We start from the raw sequence: 20,627 nt of genomic DNA on the forward strand, positions 1-20,627 counted from the left end.
ATCAGAAATGTGTAAGGAGTTACTGGCAAAACTGAACACTGACTATTCCAAAGAATGTCTAAGAGCAGTGCTTATTCATTTTCTCATGCAGATAGTATAAAATAATTGTAATCTCTTCAGGTTGTATCTGCACAAAATTTCCTTCTTTTTAAAAAAAAAAAAAAATATATATATATATATATATATATATATATATATATATATATATATATATATATACTCTTGAGAATTGCTTTTCCCAAAAGACTACTTCTTATTCATAGTTTTATGGTATTGGGACCTGAAATATAAAGTGGTGTTCAAATTCTTTTTGAGTTCAAAAAAATGAATATATATATAAAAGTTTAACTTTCATCACTCTGCAAAGAGTTTACAAAATCAACAGAGTAGTTACTTCTTTCCAACCACCAGAAACTCTGGGAAATTTTTTAAGAAATCATTTTGTTTTTGTTGAGCAAGTCAATTCCCACACAGAGGATGAGAATTGAGACCCTTGTCAATACCAGCATTTCTAACAGTACTGCCACTCTTCTCTCAGTCACTCATTACTTCAGGTTTTAGAGCCATTATTGCATTTTCTCTCTTCCACTTGTATCCCATTGTATTTGTATCTCTTGAAACTATATTTTATATAAAGGGATTTGTAAATGCTGAAAAATGATGATATACTAAGTATTTTGAAGTAATTGATAATGGAAGCTTCTAGGGGCCAAGATAAATGTTATGGAAATTAGAAGTTTGAGAGCAAAGAATCATTTTTGATAGAGTTTATGTTATCTGGGCTGTTCTAACTCTTGTTCACCTTACATAGTTTTCTCAGGTTGGGTTTTTCATTTAGAGTTTGTCTTAGGACTTTTTTTTTCTGTCTTCCTACACACACACACACACATACACACTCTCTTTCTGTCACTATTCTTATAAAATTTTCCCATCCTTTGCATTACCTAGCTTAGTCCATGACATCACCATGCACTTAATTATATAAATTAGAAAAAATCAATTTCAAAACCCTTTTTCCCCCTTTCACTTGCAATATGCAAACTTGTACACAAAGTGCAATTGATTTATTCCAAAGCAGCTCTAGAATCTCTTAGTTCCACTCTATTACCTCTGTCTTAGAAACCCAGGACCTAATCAAAACAAAAGAAAAAAAAGCCCCAAAACTCCAAAGCTAACAAATTTAATCTGCTCCCTTTTTGCAGTCTGACTATTACCTGTGCTGTCATCAAATCTACCCTACCTTTGTATTTTAATCTTGCATTCCAGATTCAGTAAATGAGACATTATTTTCATGTTTTCCCAGAGTCAACTTTTTTCCTTAAATTTGTTTCCTTGAATGGCTTTAGTGCCTGAAAAAGTCTTGGGGATCTTTTAAGATTCACTCAAAGTGTCATTCCTTGAAATAATTGTGCATAGCTAACTTCTCTGCCGGCTTCTACAAAACTTAATGCACCATGCTGCAATTATTTCTTCACCTGCCTTATTCTCTTGTAACTTTGGGGCTCCTTAAATAGACAATAGAGACTATGTTCTTATTCATCTTCAAATTTCCAAGCACTAAGTGCTATATAATGCAAATTTGGTGCTCAGTACATTTTTGTTGAATGAACTGATTGATAGTCAAAACTATCTTCATTCTATCACTAAACCATACTTTAGATTCCCCCCCCCTCTGCTGTAGCTCTACCATGTATTTTCTTTTTTTATGCATGCTGGAAAGAGCATTCTCCTGAGAAAATGAAGTGAATGAAATTAGTTTCCCTATTAAATTCCTACTTATTGGTAGACCCACATCAAGTAGTTAGTCCAACATACACTGTAGAGCACAATTCTGAAATATGGTAAAACAGTCTTTTATATATTCCATATTTGAGAAATGTCTTTGCTAGCTAATTATAGGTCAGTTTTACAATATAGACAAAAAAAGTAGAATTTACTTGGAAAAATTTGCTGCACACCAGCAAGTTTCTCAACTTGAGAATTGAGACCCTCAACAATATATTTTTTTTCTCTTGTGAAATTTCCGCCCATGCAGTTGTGAGATGTTAAGCACTACTCAGCATCTTTCTTATTTTATGTATTGATTATGTTCCCACTGTGTAAGAGATATGATCTTGGTCCAGCAATCATAATCTATTACTTTACAGGAATATATTTAGTTAGCATTTTAATTGACTATATTAGCTTTAACTGACTCAGAAGAATTTTCCTCTTATGCAGATGGACTCTAGATAATTAAAAGAAAGTAATCTGAGTTTACTTAATTTTTCCAAAGATATTGTGGATTCCTAATGTTTATATAATGGACAAAGCAATTACATGTTCTTTCCCCTATAATTAACAAACTTTGGTTTGGAGTTGGGGTGCTATAGATCTCACTTCTGCCTATCTGGCTTCACTACTTATTTTGCAACAGGGTAGTTACTTATAGAATGGCCTGGGTATTTCTAAATGTCTTTGTTTTTTTCTCTTGAGCCATGTCATGTCTCAGAATCAGGTTCTTGTTAATTGGCCATGTGGAATTTTTATATCTGGGCATAGTGTAGAGATTGAGTACATGTTTTGATGTTAAAACTATATCACTTGAATTCTGGATCCTCACTTTACCAACCATATACAAATTACTTAAACTTTGAATTTCAATCACTTCATTAACAAAATGGTGAGAAAACAATTATCTAATTGTATTATTGTACCAATTAAAGATACAGAGCACATTACTATTTAAAATATTTAATAGCTGATAGCTCTTCCTGTTATTGTAAGTAGATATATCTGCCCTTGTCAAAAATCTGAGTGACATTCATCTGCAGTGTCAACAGACCAAATTCAAAAGAATTCCACACTGAGGAAGGAAAAGGTATCTATCAGATCCACAGTGAAGGGCACCTAAAAGGTAACAAGAGGGATTTACAGCATCATGTAAGGCAAGCCAGGGGGAATCAGGGTTACGCTACTATAGCTTAACCTTTCCAAGGTTGTTGAAAGCTAGAAACCTACTGAAGTGAAGCACACCCTTCTTTCAAATAAGAGTAATTCCTGCACCATAATGCCCCTAGGTGGGAAGCAAAGAGGGAAGACATACAAATCACCGCCCGAGCAAAGTACACTGACAGGATCCAACTTGTAGATAAAGATGTTGTGTGTTTTAAGTAGTAATGTCAGTTATCATGTGAATGTGACAAAAATCTGTGGATCTGATAAATTTTTTTCTTATAGGCAAATTCTCTAAATTTAAACAGAAGAGAAAGAAATTTAACTGCCAGACATTCACTTATGTATTTCAATTTAATGAGCCTATTAGTGCTTCTCAGTACTGGCTGCAGGAATGAACCATCTCTCCTCCAGAGATCACAGGTGAATGACAATAAACCACAATAGTAGTAGCATGTGGTGAGAACTATTGCACTTAGGATGCCAAACAAGATGGATGGAAAGGAAAAGGAGGAACAGCTGCAAGTGGTTGCAATAAGGAGCTTCCTAGGGGAGGAGATACATTAGCTAAACAGATGAGATGGGGCAGAATACATGAATGTGTTTTACAAATGCCCTTCTAATTGTGAAAAGAGAAAAATAATATCATGAGCAAATGCATTGCTCAAAAGAGAAAAGTTAATCAAAAGTAATCCTTGATATTCAAAAAGAAGTGAACTCTTATTCTAAGCTATTTATTTATATTAATCATATTTAATATAAAGTTATAGTTAAGTCATCCTGGTAAATTAATTTACATTCACTGATTTATAAAACACTCTAAAACAATAAAAACATATAGATGTCTTAAAATATAAGAAAATATTTTATATCATCATCTTCTTAACCATAAATTTTACAGAATTAAAAAACATATTCCTTTAGAATACATTAAAAAAACCCACAATTGCTCAAGTGTCAGAGAAGTTATTAACCTTGGAAAGGAAACACAACAGAAATGTTCACTACTTATAATAACCCTACTTTTTGGTTTTGAATTTGCAGTGTTTTATTTTGACTAATTGAAAAGGTATGAGAATAAGCCATAAATGACATATTGTGCAGTGACTGCACAGTATATCTGTATAGAAAATATATAAAATTATAGACACAGCAATTTAAATCAATACATATCTATTAGAATCCATTAAGTTTGCAAAAATGTATTCTATAATTTGACAATTTCCAAACCATATAAGACTATTTAAGTACATCTAATAACTAAAGAACTAGTATTTTAAATATGATGTGACAATTGAGAATGTAATATAAAGGGAGGATTCTGAGTGAAACACATTATTCACATGTGAGCATTACAATGTTTATTAGTAACTGCTGAGGATACATAAAATAACTGCTGTACATTGAGATGAGTGTTTTGGCTCTTGCCAAGAAGTCAGTTATTAAAAAAAGGAAATTTGCTCAAGTTTAAAGTATAGAAAGAATAGCCATTCCTTTCTCTACTAAAGCAGAAACTTTGATCATATTCTCATTGTGATTTTTTTATCTGTTGCATAGCTAACCTTGGCACATACAGTCTATGCTACAGGAAAAAAAATGTATTATTTAAGCTATCAGGCACTGACAATTCTTAATTTACACAAAAATACTTAAAAACAAAAGTCTTAAGAAATAATTATAGTATAGAGTTTATTATTGCCTGTGATATGTGTGCTTTTTCTCCTGATAACAATACTCTAACTCCTATCAAAATTTATTACTCAATTAAATTCAAATTTTAGTAGGATATATCTTATTCCAAGACAGTCAATCAAAGAAGTTCAAACACTACATAGTTACAAATAGTCTCATAATAATTTAAAATCCACACTAATTTGGATTTTCCCATCAAATTTTCCAAGAAAAGGGATTCTGGCTACAAAATTCAGATATTCTACAAAATATTCTTCATTTTATATTTCCTTTATCTGATTTGTAAAATATTATTTTAAAAATCAGTGTCTTAGGAAGCTGAGCCAGGGTGCTTGTGAGTTCAAAGTGAGCTTCAGCAACTTAGTAGGGCCCTAAGTAACTTAGCAAGACCCTGTCTCTTAATAGAATATTTTAAACAACGGGGGCCCGGGGATGTGACTCAGTGGTTAAGTGCCCCTGTGTTTAATCCCTAATACCAAAAAATAAAAATAAAATAGAGGACTAGTTAGTAAAGTTCTTGCCTTATTGACAAATTATATTCATTCAAATAAATGAAAGAAAAGGGATTTAAAAAATCAGAGTAAAAATATTCTAAGTCAAATTATTATTATTATTTCTTTAACTGAGCTCAATGTTCTATGAAAGTATAATAAATGAATGAATATATTGCCTTTTCTGTAATGATACTTAAATACATTTTAGTTATTTTAAATTTGTTAAAGATCAGTTAAAACTTTTTGATAAAGGCAGCTTTCAATCCTAGGGGGAAAAAAAAGCAAAAAAAAATAAGATATGGCTTAAGGGAACTGCAAAACAGTATGTTCCAGTGTCAAAATTACCAGTTCACAGAGCAAAGTAATTAACAATCTTCTCAAAATCACTAGAGTGCAGAGAAATGAGCAATCTTCCAAAGGACTAATTCTATTTTATTGTCAGAAAAATATACTCGGTGATAACATAAAGCAGCTATTTGTAGGGGCTGTATAAAAAGAAAAAAATGTTATATCATTTATATAAACTAAGGTTTTCTCAGAAAATCTCAAATAGATAATGTCACCAAAATATTTGGGACTTGAACAAATGTGAGAACTATGATGACTATACCTTTCAAATAGAGTGGCATCACTTCTTCTGCATCTAATCTTCCTCTATTAAGTTGGTTTAATTTATGGTTGAGATTTCTCCTTAGATTATAATCTCTGTAATCTTAGAATCACATGTTCTAGTTTTCCATTTGCTATGAAAGTTGTTTCACTAAATACATAAGTGGTTTTTAATTGTGCCCAATTTTCTTCTTGTTTCCCTTTATTTTAGGCATTTCATTTTTATATTTTACTTGTTCTCATATTTTGGAATATATTCTTTTTTTAAAAAAAATATTTTACTGGGGATTGAACCCAGGGGCACTTTAACACTGAGCCACAACCCATATCCATTTTTATTTTTTTATTGTGAGACAAGGTCTTGCTAAGTAGCTTAGGTCCTCATTTCTTAGAATTTTAATAGTTTAAGAATTCTTTTTAGCTTACAGTTAATCATAAAGCATATACTAGAAATCGGATCCACATGTCTTATAGCTCTTGAGGATCAATATATGCTCCTAAAACATTTATGATCTAAGTTTTTCATACATTGTAAGGCAATAGTATTTATGTGAAGAGGTTTATTTTTGTTGTTGTTTTTGTTTTTGGTAATGAAATGGAAAAAAACAAATACTGAATCAAAATGCTATGTGAGGTTCTTTGGAGAATAAAATAAATATTTACTTAAGATATATGCTGGCTCATTTTAAAAAGGCTTTGCAAGAGTTTACAGAAACTAAGAGAGCTTGAAAAAAGAAAAAAATAAATATTGAGAGAGTGAAAAATAAAGTTAGGAAAAGTAACACAAAAGAAAAAATAAAACCAAAAGAGCAATAATATCAGCAAATGTTACTACTAATATTGCTAATATTTATTAAGTGCCTCAGGCATCCCAGGTAACTTTAAAAAGCGTTCTATATATATTTATTGATTTTTAATTAAAATACACAATGCTGCATATATTTAGATAAAGGCATATTGCAGATTTGGTTCAGCTTTGGCCAGATTATGCATACATAGAAAGAGATCAGTAATCAAGGTCATCATCCAAAATGTAAAAACAAATAATGCCTCAGACAGAATGTTTGAGATGATGAAGACAGTAAAGATAAGGGGTGGGGCAGAACCAAGAGCAGGACAGTATAATAAGAGGAAATATTTCAAATAATGCCAGAGAACAGACACTGTTTGAGGGATAATCAAGTAGGGAAGGTATCCAGAATAACAATCTATAATGTTTGCCAACAATCTATTTAAAATGCAATAAATTAGGAAGTTATCAGAGTGTGCTTTCCCCAGAGTTCTTTTAGATAACGGTACTGAATTGAAGATTAATATTGGTAACCTATTTAGAGATTATATGTGTTAGGGTTTAGACATGAGGTATTCCATAAAAGCTCATGTGTGGAACAATGCAAAAATTTTCAGAGGCAAAAGATCAGATGATGATGTATGACCAAATCAGTAGATTAATCCATTGACATCGACTAACAAGGTGGTATTTTAGGCAGGTAGGGTGTGGCCGGGGAAGTAGGTCACTGTGCATGTGCCTTTGAGGTTTATATTTGTCCATGATGAGCACAGCTCTCCTCCCCACCTCTACCCTTATTTCTCTCTCTGCTTCCTGTTTGCCATGTCCTGAGCTGCTTTCCTGCTCCATGCCCTTCCACCATGATGTTCTGCATCACTTTAGGCCAAGAACTATGGAGTCCAGAACTATGTACTGACCCTCTGAAACTGTGAGTCAAAATAAGCTTTTTCTACTCTAAGTTTTTGTCAGGTCTTTTGGTCATAGTGACAAAAAGCTAACTAAAAGAATGTGTATGATGAAAAAGCCTCCTATTCAAAACACTCCAGTAAGTAATATCTCAGATGCCTGTAGAGGAAAATGGACTATTCACAGTACTTTCGTATTGTGGGTGCTTACATGGGATACATGTGGAAGAGATGACCTGTTTTAGAGTCTGGATATAAGAGGTCTTCTGCAATCCTTTCTTGAAGAACTCATCCTCTGTTTAAAGGGATTAAATAGAGGATGTAAAGGGATTTCATGTCTCCTCATATAATAATAAATAATATATTATTCTAATATTAGCTATTTATTATCCTGAATCATGGTGCTCCTTTCTCTGGGTTTAGCCCTACTAGAGAGACATTTCAATCATGGCTCTTTAAAAGCATATTGTGTGGTACAGCAAAATAAATCTTCAACAATTTTAGAACACTGTAACATGACAGTAGATTTTGTGTGACTACTTTTTGGTTTTGTTTATTCTCTTTTTTTAGTGTTTCCTCATGTTAAAGCAATACCAAATATCAAAGTCAGTAACAGTCAGTAACATCTGAACTGCCCGCAGAGGAGGATTATTTAACTGTAATTTTTGTATTGATGTTCTCAATCTAAACCAATACCAAGTGTCAAGAGAATGGTGTTTGGTGTTTGGGCGGGTGGCTAAATTTAAATGTTTGAGTGGAGAGAGCAATCATTAGCTGGATAAATGCTAACTGTGGTCATTCTGTTGAGAATGAATGGTAGGGTGTTAGGAAGAAAGGGAAGAGAACCGTTAGATGGCTGGTACAACAGTGCTGGAGGCAAAATGTGAGGGCTGGGCATGATAGAGCAGAGGTGGATGTGTCTGGATATATGCTAGATGTGGACAGATGTGGACATGAAGAAGATAGAGGATAGAGAAAAGTAAAGTCATGGCTGTGGTGACTGCTGGGTCAAAAATTTTAGAAGTTCTAGTATTAGGAATGAGAAGAAAGATAGGAAGAGGAAGTCAACGCTAGAATGTGTGAGATGATGAAGACAGTAATGATAAGGGGGAGGGGTAGAAACAAGAGCAGGACAGTAAAATAAGAGGAATATTTCAAGAACCTGTGAAGACATAAAAAATGGAAAGATCATATACATCTATATTGAAATCATCAAAATGTTTCAAGAAGTAGTCTGGAGAGTATAACCATGAATGGGTACTAAAGTCTTCAATGAATGAATAGGAGGGCCCAAGAGCTTGTAGAAGGTTCACAGAAAACCTCAACAAGAGGAAATGGGCAGGTAAATTGAGGCTTTGAGATGCCAAACAGGCCTTCTGCGGCTGGAGAGGAGAATGTCCTGAAGGAAGCAGGGAGGACTTGGCTATGGAAGGAGCATCAAGAAAACTGGGCAAGGCAAATGTGGTGTCTGAGCTGAGACCACTTAGGTGATGAGAGGGCTGAAGGACAGAAGCATAAGCAAGAGGAACAACAGAAAGTCTGATTGGGGGAAACGTAGAAAAATGGTTATAGTTGAGATAAAATATGAGGAACAAGCTGGGAAGAGTTAAACATCATAAAATAAAATGCTTAAGTAAGTTTTTTTTTTTTAATTTGGAGTTAGTAATAATATTAAGATTTGTAGGCGTTCTTAACCTATTTGGTGTGTCAAACTACTTAACCTATTTAGTAGTTTGTGAAACTGAGAATATTGGAAATATTGCTTTTATATGAATAAAATACAATATAGAGCTAAAAGAAAACCAATTATATTGAAATGCACTTATACAAAGATTAGAAAGCCAAATATATGTTTTCTAGCACATTATAATAACATGTTTATTGGCATATTTAAATAATGAGACCTAGAACTAGGTCTAATAATATTTTGAATTGCTACATCAACAGTTGAAATAAGTTATGAGACTATCTTCAGTTACTCTTGGTGAAAGTGATTTTATATTTGAAGGAATGTTAAAGTTCTACTAGAAATTATTGAACTTTACAATGTAATTGTTTTCCTCATTCCAATTTCAGGGACTACTCAAACTCTAATTCACATTCTGGATGTGGTCCTGTTGAGATTGTGATTATAAGTGGGTCGTTGAGAAAGGGGAGAGGATAAGATCCTCAGGAAAGAGAAGGTCAATGAATTGGGAGGCCAGGGCATTATTGGAGGAATCACCTACATCTATAACAGTATTCTAAGAATTTGCCACGAGCAGGCATAGCTGGATTCTGAAGTATCTCTGGGCTTAGTGTCTTGTGGAGCCACTCCTCTGTAATCTATACACCTGGGAATGGTCTTGCTTCTCTGTGGTGCTTGGCTTTTGGTAAGAGTCAAGTGTGCAGGGTCTGATGGTAGAAGCAAGACAACTGGCTGGAAAATTCATACTCTTGAAATATGCTCCAAATTATTTATTTACTTTTGGTCTGGCTCTATAAAATCTAACTCTGGAATGCCATCTGCTTCACTGAACTGCTTCCATACTGTGCATGGCCCACCTAGAGGCCCACCTTCTCTCCTTACCAGAATATGGGAAGTACTTTGAGCCCTGAAAATTCCTTCATAAATCATCAAAGCTGGTCCCTAATGTAATATCGAATGGACCATTTAGATTTGTTGGCATATTACTTTTCAGTTTAAGTGTTTTATGCTCCTCTTATGATAGCATTAAAGTTTTTAGTTACATTTGTGAGAAATTTCCAGGCTCTTATTTTTTAACAATGATAAATTCATTTTCTTTTATAAACATTTTTCACATTATGTTATAATCAATTCATGTCAAATCTCAGGAGAGAAAATTTAAAACCCAACTCCCCTTCTCAACATAGGCAATTATCCTTATATTTTCCTAAGATGGCTATAAAGTTTCCGAGGAAAATGAATTTTGAAATAGTATTTTTATAGTTTTTGCATACATTGATTACAGACCATTTAATTGCTTTACCTCACATATTTATTGATGCTGTATCAATACAGAATACAAAGTAATAAAATGATGATTTGAGGGGAGAAATAACTATCCTGATATTACATCTTTAGGAATATAGGCTGTTTCTAATCCTTCTAAGTATAAAAAAGAGATATATTAATATTATTTTGTGCCATTAACATATTAACTTTTACAAATACAAATGTGAGCTTGTTAATAATTATAATTAGATACCTAAGATATATCATTATATAAGATTATCCATTTTCTCATTACCAATATTTGAAGCAAATTATTATCCATAATCATTTTGAAAACTTTATGGCCAAATTTCTCATAGTTTGGTATTATACAAAGTGAGACAACCAAATTACTATTTAGTGAACCTGGAATTTTTCTGATACTCAAGATTTACAGAAACAAAACTTATTTATGAATCAAGATATCTCCTTTAGGCTCATTTCCTGTAACTTTTTTGATGCAATTATACTGTTTTAAAATGGTACATTCTTCTAATTTCCAATCTGGTTTTCTAAAGCAGTGATCATATGAGTCACTGCTCATGCTAGGGAGCAATTTTAGTTTCTTTAGTAATATTTCTTCCAGACTACACATTCACAGTGTATCTTTCTGATTTCAGTGCACACCCCAAAATGCAGCTTTTAGAGGGAAAGTATTGTCTCAAAGATTTCAGCATTGTAAAATATCTAATCCAAAATAGAAAACAACAAAAAAACTTTCATAATTTTCTTATAGTAGTAATGACTGAAACTGTTCCTTAAATATGTCTCTCCCCTTGCCTATGTGAATATTTGAATAGATCCAAATGTATATTTGTAAATGATAAACTTGTGTTTACTTACTTTGTTTGGATTAGAGTTCTTTCAACTTAAGTGTTGACATAATCTTGGATAACTTGCTCAGTATTATAAATTCTTATTTTAATCTCAGCACCTACACTTCTTGGCCATACCTTATTGCTTCAACTAAAAATAACCCTGCCTTTTGAAGATAATGTCCTAGCATATCCATAACTTTCCAACCCTCTTCCTCTGAGTTTTTACAAAGTTTATCTCTGACCTAATTCCCTCTTTTTCCTCACTTTTAATATTAAGCAGAAATCTTTTTCCTTTCTGCTCTCTTGTTTATCCACTGTTCATTTTTTTGTTGTTGTTGAGATATTCTTTCTCCAGAAAGGTTTTGTCATCCTCAGATCAACAATAAATATTGATCATTTGGGGCAATCATAGAAATTTCATTCTATTAATTTAGGGATAGACTTATGACTTGGTTCTGAATATCATGGGAGAGTGCTTTTGGAGTGGCTTTTGGAAAAGATCCATAATTTAAATATTGACTTCCAAAAGAGATGGAGCCTCTTGTTCATGGTATTAATTATAATATCTATATGTGAGGGATAATCCCTAATGCTTCTTCAGCATTTTGCATAAATGGAAGCTTTTGAATAAGGCCAATACTGGGGCCTCTCAAGTGGAGAGAGAAGAAAACCTGTTTCATGATTATATTTTTGAGACCCTGATCATATCAGGACTAATTGTATCTATTTTCTCAAATAATTTTGAATTGAGAATTTATGACTGACCACCAAAATTGTTGTGATTGTATGCAGACTCTGTTTTGCTCTTTATTTTTTAACTAGAAGTTATGAATCTTGGTTTTCCTTGATCTTCTATTATATCCTATTATTCTGAAGTTCTCTTTAATTTTCCTATTGTCAGTAAATGGTTCTGTTTCATGAATCTGTTGGTCATGTTGGTATATGATTCTTCTGGTCAATCTAAATGTTTAGTCATACCAAATCCCCAAACTTCTCTCATCAAATCATCAAAAAATACTTCTGGGTCTTCTTTCAAATAGTCTTGAATAATACTGCTTCTTCCATCTTCTACTATTAGCACACTAGTCGAAGCTGATTTCATGTTTTGCTTGGACTATCATCACTAGGCTCCTCACAACTCTGTTTCCAGAGATGCACAGAAATTTTTCCCACCATTCACAATATGTCTGCTTCCTAGCATATGCTTCTCAAACTAGTGCTCAAAGCTTCTGAAAGACAAGTGAGACTCTGGGTGCTCCCTGAGCTGTGAGCTAACCATCCACTACTGGAGCAAGGCTGGGTCATTCACAGGGTGAGGTTACTAATCATCAGGGCTGTGCATTTCTTCTTGAAGTCTAATTCACAAGATATTACATTATATAAAAACTTTCCTTCATTTTTCTTTCTTGCCACAAAACTAGGAATTCTGTACAGGTGTTGGGGAAAGGCTTTGAGATGTCACAATTCACTGAAAATAAAGGTGATTCATATTTAGAAGTGACATAAATTAAGCTATTTGTGAACCTAGATCTATGTAGACTAGATTTATCCACTTGAAATCTCAACATGAGCATGCACAAAATATAAAAGAAAACCAAATATTTGGCTATATCAAAATGGTTGCAGAGGTAGCATTCCTTAATAATATCTAATTGCCTTTATTGAAAATGTAAATTTATTAAATTATGATGATGGATTTATAAAAATGGCATTCAACTGCAGTATTACTGTCAAATAATATGCATTCACAATATTCACATGGTCACTTTATTCATAGAAATCTACTTCTCCTGAAAGATAGAAGACTTTTACAAAGTTGCTGATGTAGGGATCACTGAATCATATATAGTATCCTGTCATAAGGAAAGCAGGATAAAGTAAGCTTAAAACCACCATATGTATTACCTTCCCTTTCCTTCCATTTAGAGCTTATAGTGTAAGACTAGAAGCTCAGAACTTTAGGTTTGAAAATGCCTATAAAAGACATCGCAAGGATGATGATGTCAATATTGCACTTTCATTTAATAACATGTGAATTAACTATGAACATTCAATCTGTCACCTTGTCACTTTTATAGTGCACTATTAAGGCACCAGAGAAGGGCACATGGGAATTAAGGAGTTAAATGTCCAAAAGTTCTAATCATAAAATGATTTTTTTACCCCTCTTTCTTCGACTGGAGAGTAAAGGACAAACGAAAGACAAAACATGTTTTTAATCACAGTGATTAAGTCAGTGGCTATTGTTATAGAGTTTAACTTAATAGCTTGGAGTTAAAAAAATAGTAGATTAAATGTTTACATTACATCATCTGTGGTAACATCAGGATAAATTACAGATTTATTAGAAGACATAAGGTCCACAAAATAAATACACAGTAACTTTAAGTCAAATGGAAAAGAGGGCCTGTTCTTTTAGTATCCACCCTAGACTTCAATCACCCCATCTTTCTGGTGTAAAACATCAATATCTTTTAATCATCTTATGGCAATAAGCCCTGCAATTCCTCTCCTTACTTCTAACTGCCTGGCTGTATATATTTTCCACAATCACCAATATGATTTTTGCAAGTGAGAAAATCGGATCATTTTAATCCTATGTCAAAGGTATCATATGACTAACTATTTCTGTCCTTAGGAAGAAGTCCAGCCTCTGAAATGTCCTTAAAAGTCCTCCTTGGTTTGGCTGAGGTATCTATTGCCTGTTTGAAACTAAATAAAAAAAAAATAAGGGCTTAGAATAGGCACGCTTACACATATATGACAAATGTATGATTCTCTGTGGATATTTATGAACAAAGATCCTTGTTATCTAATAGCCTAAGTTTTATAGCAAATATGAATTAAACCAAATTAGCTTACCTAAATTAATACTCAAAACACTATAGCTATCTGTACATTCTCTTAATTTAGCTCCTAATGATTAGAAACAACTAAAGGTTATAAGAAGACAATTCATAATTTCTTAGAGATTTTTTTTTGTGCTGAAACATTTGAGGTGTTACATTTGTCTTGATGTGCACTGTAAATATTCCATAAGGAATCATGTAAGACAGCAAGTAGTATTAAGGGCAGAAAGAAGTAGAATTACAGATTACTATGCCTAGTAAAATTTCCAAGATTCAAATTTGTAGATCAAAGGCTATTCAAAGACTCAAATTTGTAGATCAGCACCTGACATATAATGCCTGTACCTAATGGGGAAATATATCAATTTTTCTGAAGATCTAATCATAACCTTAAGTTGCCCAAATTATTCTTGTAACTATATTTTTCTCTATGTGGAATTCATAAATGATTCAGCATTCATTTACTAAATGCTGTTACATGCCAAATAGTTCCCTAGGTGCTAGAGATCCCCAAGTCGAACAAAGCAGATAAGAGCTTGCTCTCATAGGGCTTAGATTCAGGAAAGACTGGAGACAGACAATGAACAACTGTTTGATTTTACTACGCACTGAACACTTTTAAATGGTTATAAATATTATGAAGAAAATAAGACAGTGTTGTGATATGTAACTAACAGTTACTCAGAGTGAGGGGGCACAGCATAAACTGGTGGTGATAATCTCAGAGCAGAAACAAATGGTAAGAAAGAGCCTGGGTTGCCAAAATGCAAAGATCTTCAGGCAGTAGGTGGAGCAAGTACAATGCCTCAACCAGGAGTGACACCTCTGTGTCCCGTAGATATGGAGGTCAGTGGAGAAGGGAGAAATCACTTAATGGAGATGAGTTTGGCCAGGTCACACAGGGCCTAAGGGCCATGAGAAGGAACTTAGACATTACTCTATGGGATCTCTTTCTAAGAGGAGACTCACATGATTTGAGTATGTTTGAAAAGACCTCTCTGAGTGTGCATACAGTCAACTGCAGGAGACTAAGATTGGAAATGCAGTATGACCGGAGAGGAATGTAGAAATGTAAAGACCCTAGCAGGTTTTAAGTATGTGAACTGAGCCCACTGTACTGTATCTAATTGTATATTTGTTGAATGAATGAATTAATAGCAAAATGGTTACAAACATTAAATCTAGCAGTATATTAAAATTCTTGGCTACATATTTTGTACACAAAACTGCAATAAAATATTAAAGTATTAAAATTCTTCAAATTTGCAGGAAGGTTTAACATTTCCAGCTACATGCTTTTTTTTCATTACAAATAAATTAAGCAATTTGCAAATAAATCCAAACTCAAACAACAAAATACTAAAATGTTACTATTCCCTAAATATCTGACATTTCATAATGTTAATTCTACAGTTTCTTTGTGCACTTACGGTTGGACTAAGATAAATAATAGAAGTTTTGCAAGTAAGAATTGTCCATTAGTTAGGAAACAGAGAGAGGGATGTCAAGGGGAGAGGAGAGAAGGGAGGGGAGCGGAAGGAAGGGAAGAAGGTAGGGAGGGAGGGGAAGACACCAATTATGTTTCTAAACAAGCATACAATGTATCTTCTATACATAGGCTATTTACACTGGAATGTCCAATTACTTCTATGGCTTACTGAAATTGGCCCATACCACCTTTTGAGAGCCAACTGTTATGTTTTCAGGAACTTTATGAGCATTTGTTAAAAACACCATTATTAAAAGTCAAATTAAATAAACTTATTAAAAAACTTAAAACAAAGGTAGCAAATATTCAAAATCCATCACCTCCTGATTATTTTACTACTCTTCAATGTCACCAGTGCTCTTTAAGTTATGCCCCTCACATCTGCAGAGGGTAGTACTTTACACTTAGTGGGTACTAAGTAAAATCATGTGGGAAGCTTGCAATCAGACATGGTGAGAATATTTACACCACAGATGTAAACAAAGGGATTTCCACCATCCCCAGAAAGTCTGTTATTGAGCAATTACCAACAAATCACTTTTATAAGCATGTTGACATTGCTGGCTTGACTATAGCATTACCAGTTACAGACTGTGAGTCCAAATCCCAGAAACTACATTCAGTTTAAACTGAGGAATGAATGCCAGATTAAAAAACAAATGAAGGTGTTGGTTATCATAGTTCAGAATATAGAAAAAGCTTTAAAAACAAAATGATACCATTTTCTTTTATCAAATTTGTAATGACTGAAGAGAAAGACAATAATGTTAGAGTATTAAGTGAGAACAAACACATTAAATGACATAGGAAGATAAACAGATAAATGTTTTCAAAGAACTGCAAAATGAAGTAAAATTTTAGTTTCATTATTTAAATTTAACCTGTGGAAAAATCAGTTTACAAACATACTCTCAAAAACTGATCACTTATGATTGGAAAAACTGAACGGAGTAGAAGTGCTTAAAAGAATATTATGTGTAATTTTAAATAAAATTTTCAAAATCTTGAATGAGAAACAGAATATTTGTGTAACAATCATTGAAAGGTGGATATGGCATTTAATAAAGTTAAAACATAAAATTATATATGTACATAGAGTAACTAGAAATAAATTCAATTAAACATTAACTATAATTATTACAGGGTACTTTGAATATAAATGAATATTTTCTGTTACTTTTAGATTTTTCGAATTTCTAAATATTCGAAAAAGGCAAAATACTAATGTTTAAAATTAAAATGAAAAATTTAAATTCACTATTCAATAAATTTTTGATTTGAAAAAAGTATGCATGTGTTATGGTAAATTGCATGAAAATGTAGCTAATAGGAAGATAGTACTTAAATTATTAAATTGTCTGATATTGTATTAAGGATGTGTTATTGGTTTAATATGTAACATATCATTAATTTAGCTATTCATCACTACTCTTATAACCCAGTTATTCCTGCCTGATTTAGCATTATGTAGTATTTTATATTCTCTCATAAAATTCTCAAATTAACATTAGTTTTAATTCAGTTCAATGGAACCATGAAGATAAAAAAAAGTCTCAACTATTAAACAAATCATAAGAGTGCAATCAAAAAAGAGAAAAAACCCTCTGTCTCAAATATATATTCAAAATTAATCAATGATGTGAGAAAAAGAGTTTGCAGAAAAAAAATAGGCTAACACAAAAGGAAACAGAGATCAAGGTACAGGATCTGTTTTATTATATCAACACGGGCAGACAAGAAAAAGGAGTTGTGCAGAGAATTAAAAATCATTCTTTAGATTTCCTTTTGATATGAGAGAAGTTTGGATCTTATTAAATTATGGTCTAGAATTAACCATTTTAATATCTTATATTTTAAAAATACTTTTATATTTTAAAATATTTGGTTTGAAATCACGAATAGAATCTATGTAAGGTACGAAATATAATTGTAGTGGCTGGGGTTGTGGCACAGTGGTAGAGTGTTCACGGAGCATGAGTGAGGCACTGGGTTCCATCCTCAGCACCACATAAAAAAAATAAGTAAAAAAAAAGTATTGTGTCCATCTACAACTAAAAAGAAAAAGAAAAAGGAAAACATGATTGCATTCACATACCTAGTATATAGTAATTATCACAATCAAATTAACACATCTATAACCATCTGTGGTATACGTTAGATCCCCAGAATTTGTTCATTCTATAACTGAAAGTTTTTAACTATGCTTTGACACCTAGATAATAATCAACAAACTCATGGTATGTTGTAACTTTACTTTTGTGACACATAAGGAAAAAATATCAAGTTTCAGGTTTCTTTGATAATTCAAAACTACTTAGGGAAATGTTGATAGTGGTATGAATATCAGTTCTACCTTTACTCTTGGGAAGCCATATGGCATAGAAACTTATAAGTATTTAACTGAAATGACTGGCTTACCTGAAATTTTGACTTGAGACACCACTCCATCTCCCCCATCACTGTGTGCTCGAACCTCTACAACATATTCTCCATCTCTGGGGATGGGAACCTCTATGGAGTGTTTATGAGTTGAATACAGCTTGCCATCATGCTGTCCATCAGGTCTATAGAGTACCTGATAAAGTCCAAAGACATTCCTATTAATAAATTCAAACTAATTAGCAAATGCCCTAATACTAAAATCAGAATGAAAGTACTTACCCTTGCATTTATTAAAAACAAACGAACAAACAAAATACATTAGCACTTTCACACCTGGAAAAATTTAATGTTATTTTCATTCACAGAACTTGATTTCTGCTTCTGGGGGAAGATTATACAATAGGTTTGCCATCAGAATCTGAATTTTATTTTTTGATATAATAGAAAACAAAGAGATCGGAATTATATGTCTTTTTAAGGGAAAAAACATAAAATGAAAGTTCTTTCAATATATTGAAATAGTCTAAACATACTCTCTCTTACTTTAACCTTTTTTCATACTATTCCTAAAATTTAGTATCTGATGAATGTGAAATATATGATAGCATGTGATATAGAGAATACATAGTAACAATCTTTTCTCTTTTACTTTGCTGTGTGTTTAGCAACACTAAGATAAACATTGTCAAACAAAACTGAATTCATTATGTCTTTCCTCATTAAGCTATAATTACTCTAACAATTATATTCTTTAAAAAACAGTTATTTTATGTATCTTGATCACTTAACATAGCATTTCCCTAAAATTCCTTGAAGATGTTTTCTCATTTCAAAAAATTTCAGACTATGCCATCTAATGTTGCTATACAGGTAAAATAAGAAAGCTGAATGGAATTCACTGAAATGGCAAAAATTACACACATCAATAAACATCTGTAAGAATGAAACCTGTATGAGGAACATTTTAGTACTCTTGCATACCTTATATCCCGTCACTGTAGATTCATTTGATAGAGCAACAACATGATCCCAGGTAATTATGTAGCGTGAACCGGACCTTACTGAACTGATGATTCTTGGTGGCTGGCTAGGAGCTGTGGAAAGCAGCAATAGGTAATCAGTGGTCACCATATCCAAACTCAGGTCTGCAATCTCATTGCATCAGGAAGTATACTACTGATGATAGCAATGATGACAACACCACCACCACCCAATTTGGAAAAGTGCTTCCTATAGTGCCGGAAAGACACTAGGCTAAGCACTTGATAGCCATGATTTTTTTTAGTGTAAGGTAGAGAATATAACTATGTTGTATTCTTTTCTCTCACACTCCACTTGAGTTTCTTTCTCCACCACTTTTTTGCAACTGCAATTTTCAAGTTCACCAATCACCTCAAGTAGGCCAAATCTAATGTCGCTGTCCTATTCTTTTCAAACTTAACATCCTTGGAATAGTTCACAGAGCTGTACCACTTTTCTTTTTCTTGAATCTCTTGTTTTTTTCTTAAATGCATGGTATCTTACCTTGATATTCTTTCTACCTTGGTCAGAATTCTTTCTCATTAATTTTCATGACCTAGATCGAGGTCTTCTGTTCAACTTCTAAATGATGTCATTACTTACAACTTGATCCTGCACATCCTTCTCTCCTCTGTGTCTAAATCTTTCCAAAGTACCAAAATCAAGTCAATGGTTTTAAATACAATTCTAATTATAGCCCTCTTTTCTCTCTTGGACTTCTAGACAGATGTGCCCAAATGCCTATCTCTACTTGAACATCTGGAAGACTTCTTGAGTGTAATGTAACCAAGATGGAACACTTGTTGTGTACCTCCAAACCTGACTCTTGTAAGTCATTCCTATTCTTTTTTTTTTTTAAATGACACAACCAAATTCCCAATTTGTAAGGCAAAAATTTATTCAGACCAGCTATCTCACCCACGGCAACGCAAATTTACAGGAAGAAGTCAACTCTACCTACAGAGAACGTACCACTTCTGTCCTCGTTACCACTCCATGCTAGCCAACCACAATCCTCCTCAACTATTGATATGGCCTTCTGATTGGCTTTTCTGTTTTCTCTTAACACTAATCATTTTATACCCAAAAACCAGAATGATATTTTTTTAATTACTCTCTGCCTTAAAATCTTGCAATGTATTCATACAACACATAGAACCCAAACTTCTTCCTGTGGTCTGTAAGATCCTCCATAGTTTGATAAGTAGAACAAGCACATTTCTGAATAAGATTACTGTTTATTTATTCCTCTGCAATGTTTTTATTTTGTTTACTAATGCTAAACTTTTCTGATACAATAGTATATTTTCTAATGACTGTAACAGACACTCCTTGACATTTTCATCATCAGACCAGAAGGAAATTCTCAGATTGAGAAAGGTACACAGAGGTTTGGAAAGCAGCTGTTAGCTGGCAGAAACTTCCTGGTCTTCTAGATAGGACAAGAGTCTTCTGGTGGAGGCCTGGGTTTCTCAGGCTCTAAGAACACTCATCTGATCATAAGCAAAAGGCCTTGATCTAAGTGAGTGGTTAAGACAGACAATACATAAGGCCTATTCCTTACTAAGCAGAAAAGAAATAAAATGAACATTTAGGTTCTAAGGAAATGTCAGGCACTGCATTAGCATCATCCACACACACTGTCTTATC

General features: G+C 33.0%; 1 long non-coding RNA gene across 1 annotated transcript in view; it reads right to left on the bottom strand.

Annotated features, from left to right (window-relative positions):
* The window catches only part of LOC144373068 (uncharacterized), a 37,222-nt gene extending 18,192 nt beyond the window's left edge, over positions 1-19,030 (bottom strand). The window contains exons 1-2 of the long non-coding RNA XR_013432867.1: positions 18,939-19,030; positions 17,994-18,150 (exon numbers count right to left, since the gene is read on the bottom strand). This is a non-coding gene — a long non-coding RNA (uncharacterized LOC144373068). The remainder of the gene's footprint in view (positions 1-17,993; positions 18,151-18,938) is intronic.
* Between the last annotated feature and the right edge of the window lie 1,597 nt (positions 19,031-20,627).

This window comes from Ictidomys tridecemlineatus, unplaced genomic scaffold (genome assembly GCF_052094955.1).
Source record: "Ictidomys tridecemlineatus isolate mIctTri1 unplaced genomic scaffold, mIctTri1.hap1 Scaffold_222, whole genome shotgun sequence".
NCBI lineage: Eukaryota > Metazoa > Chordata > Mammalia > Rodentia > Sciuridae > Ictidomys > Ictidomys tridecemlineatus.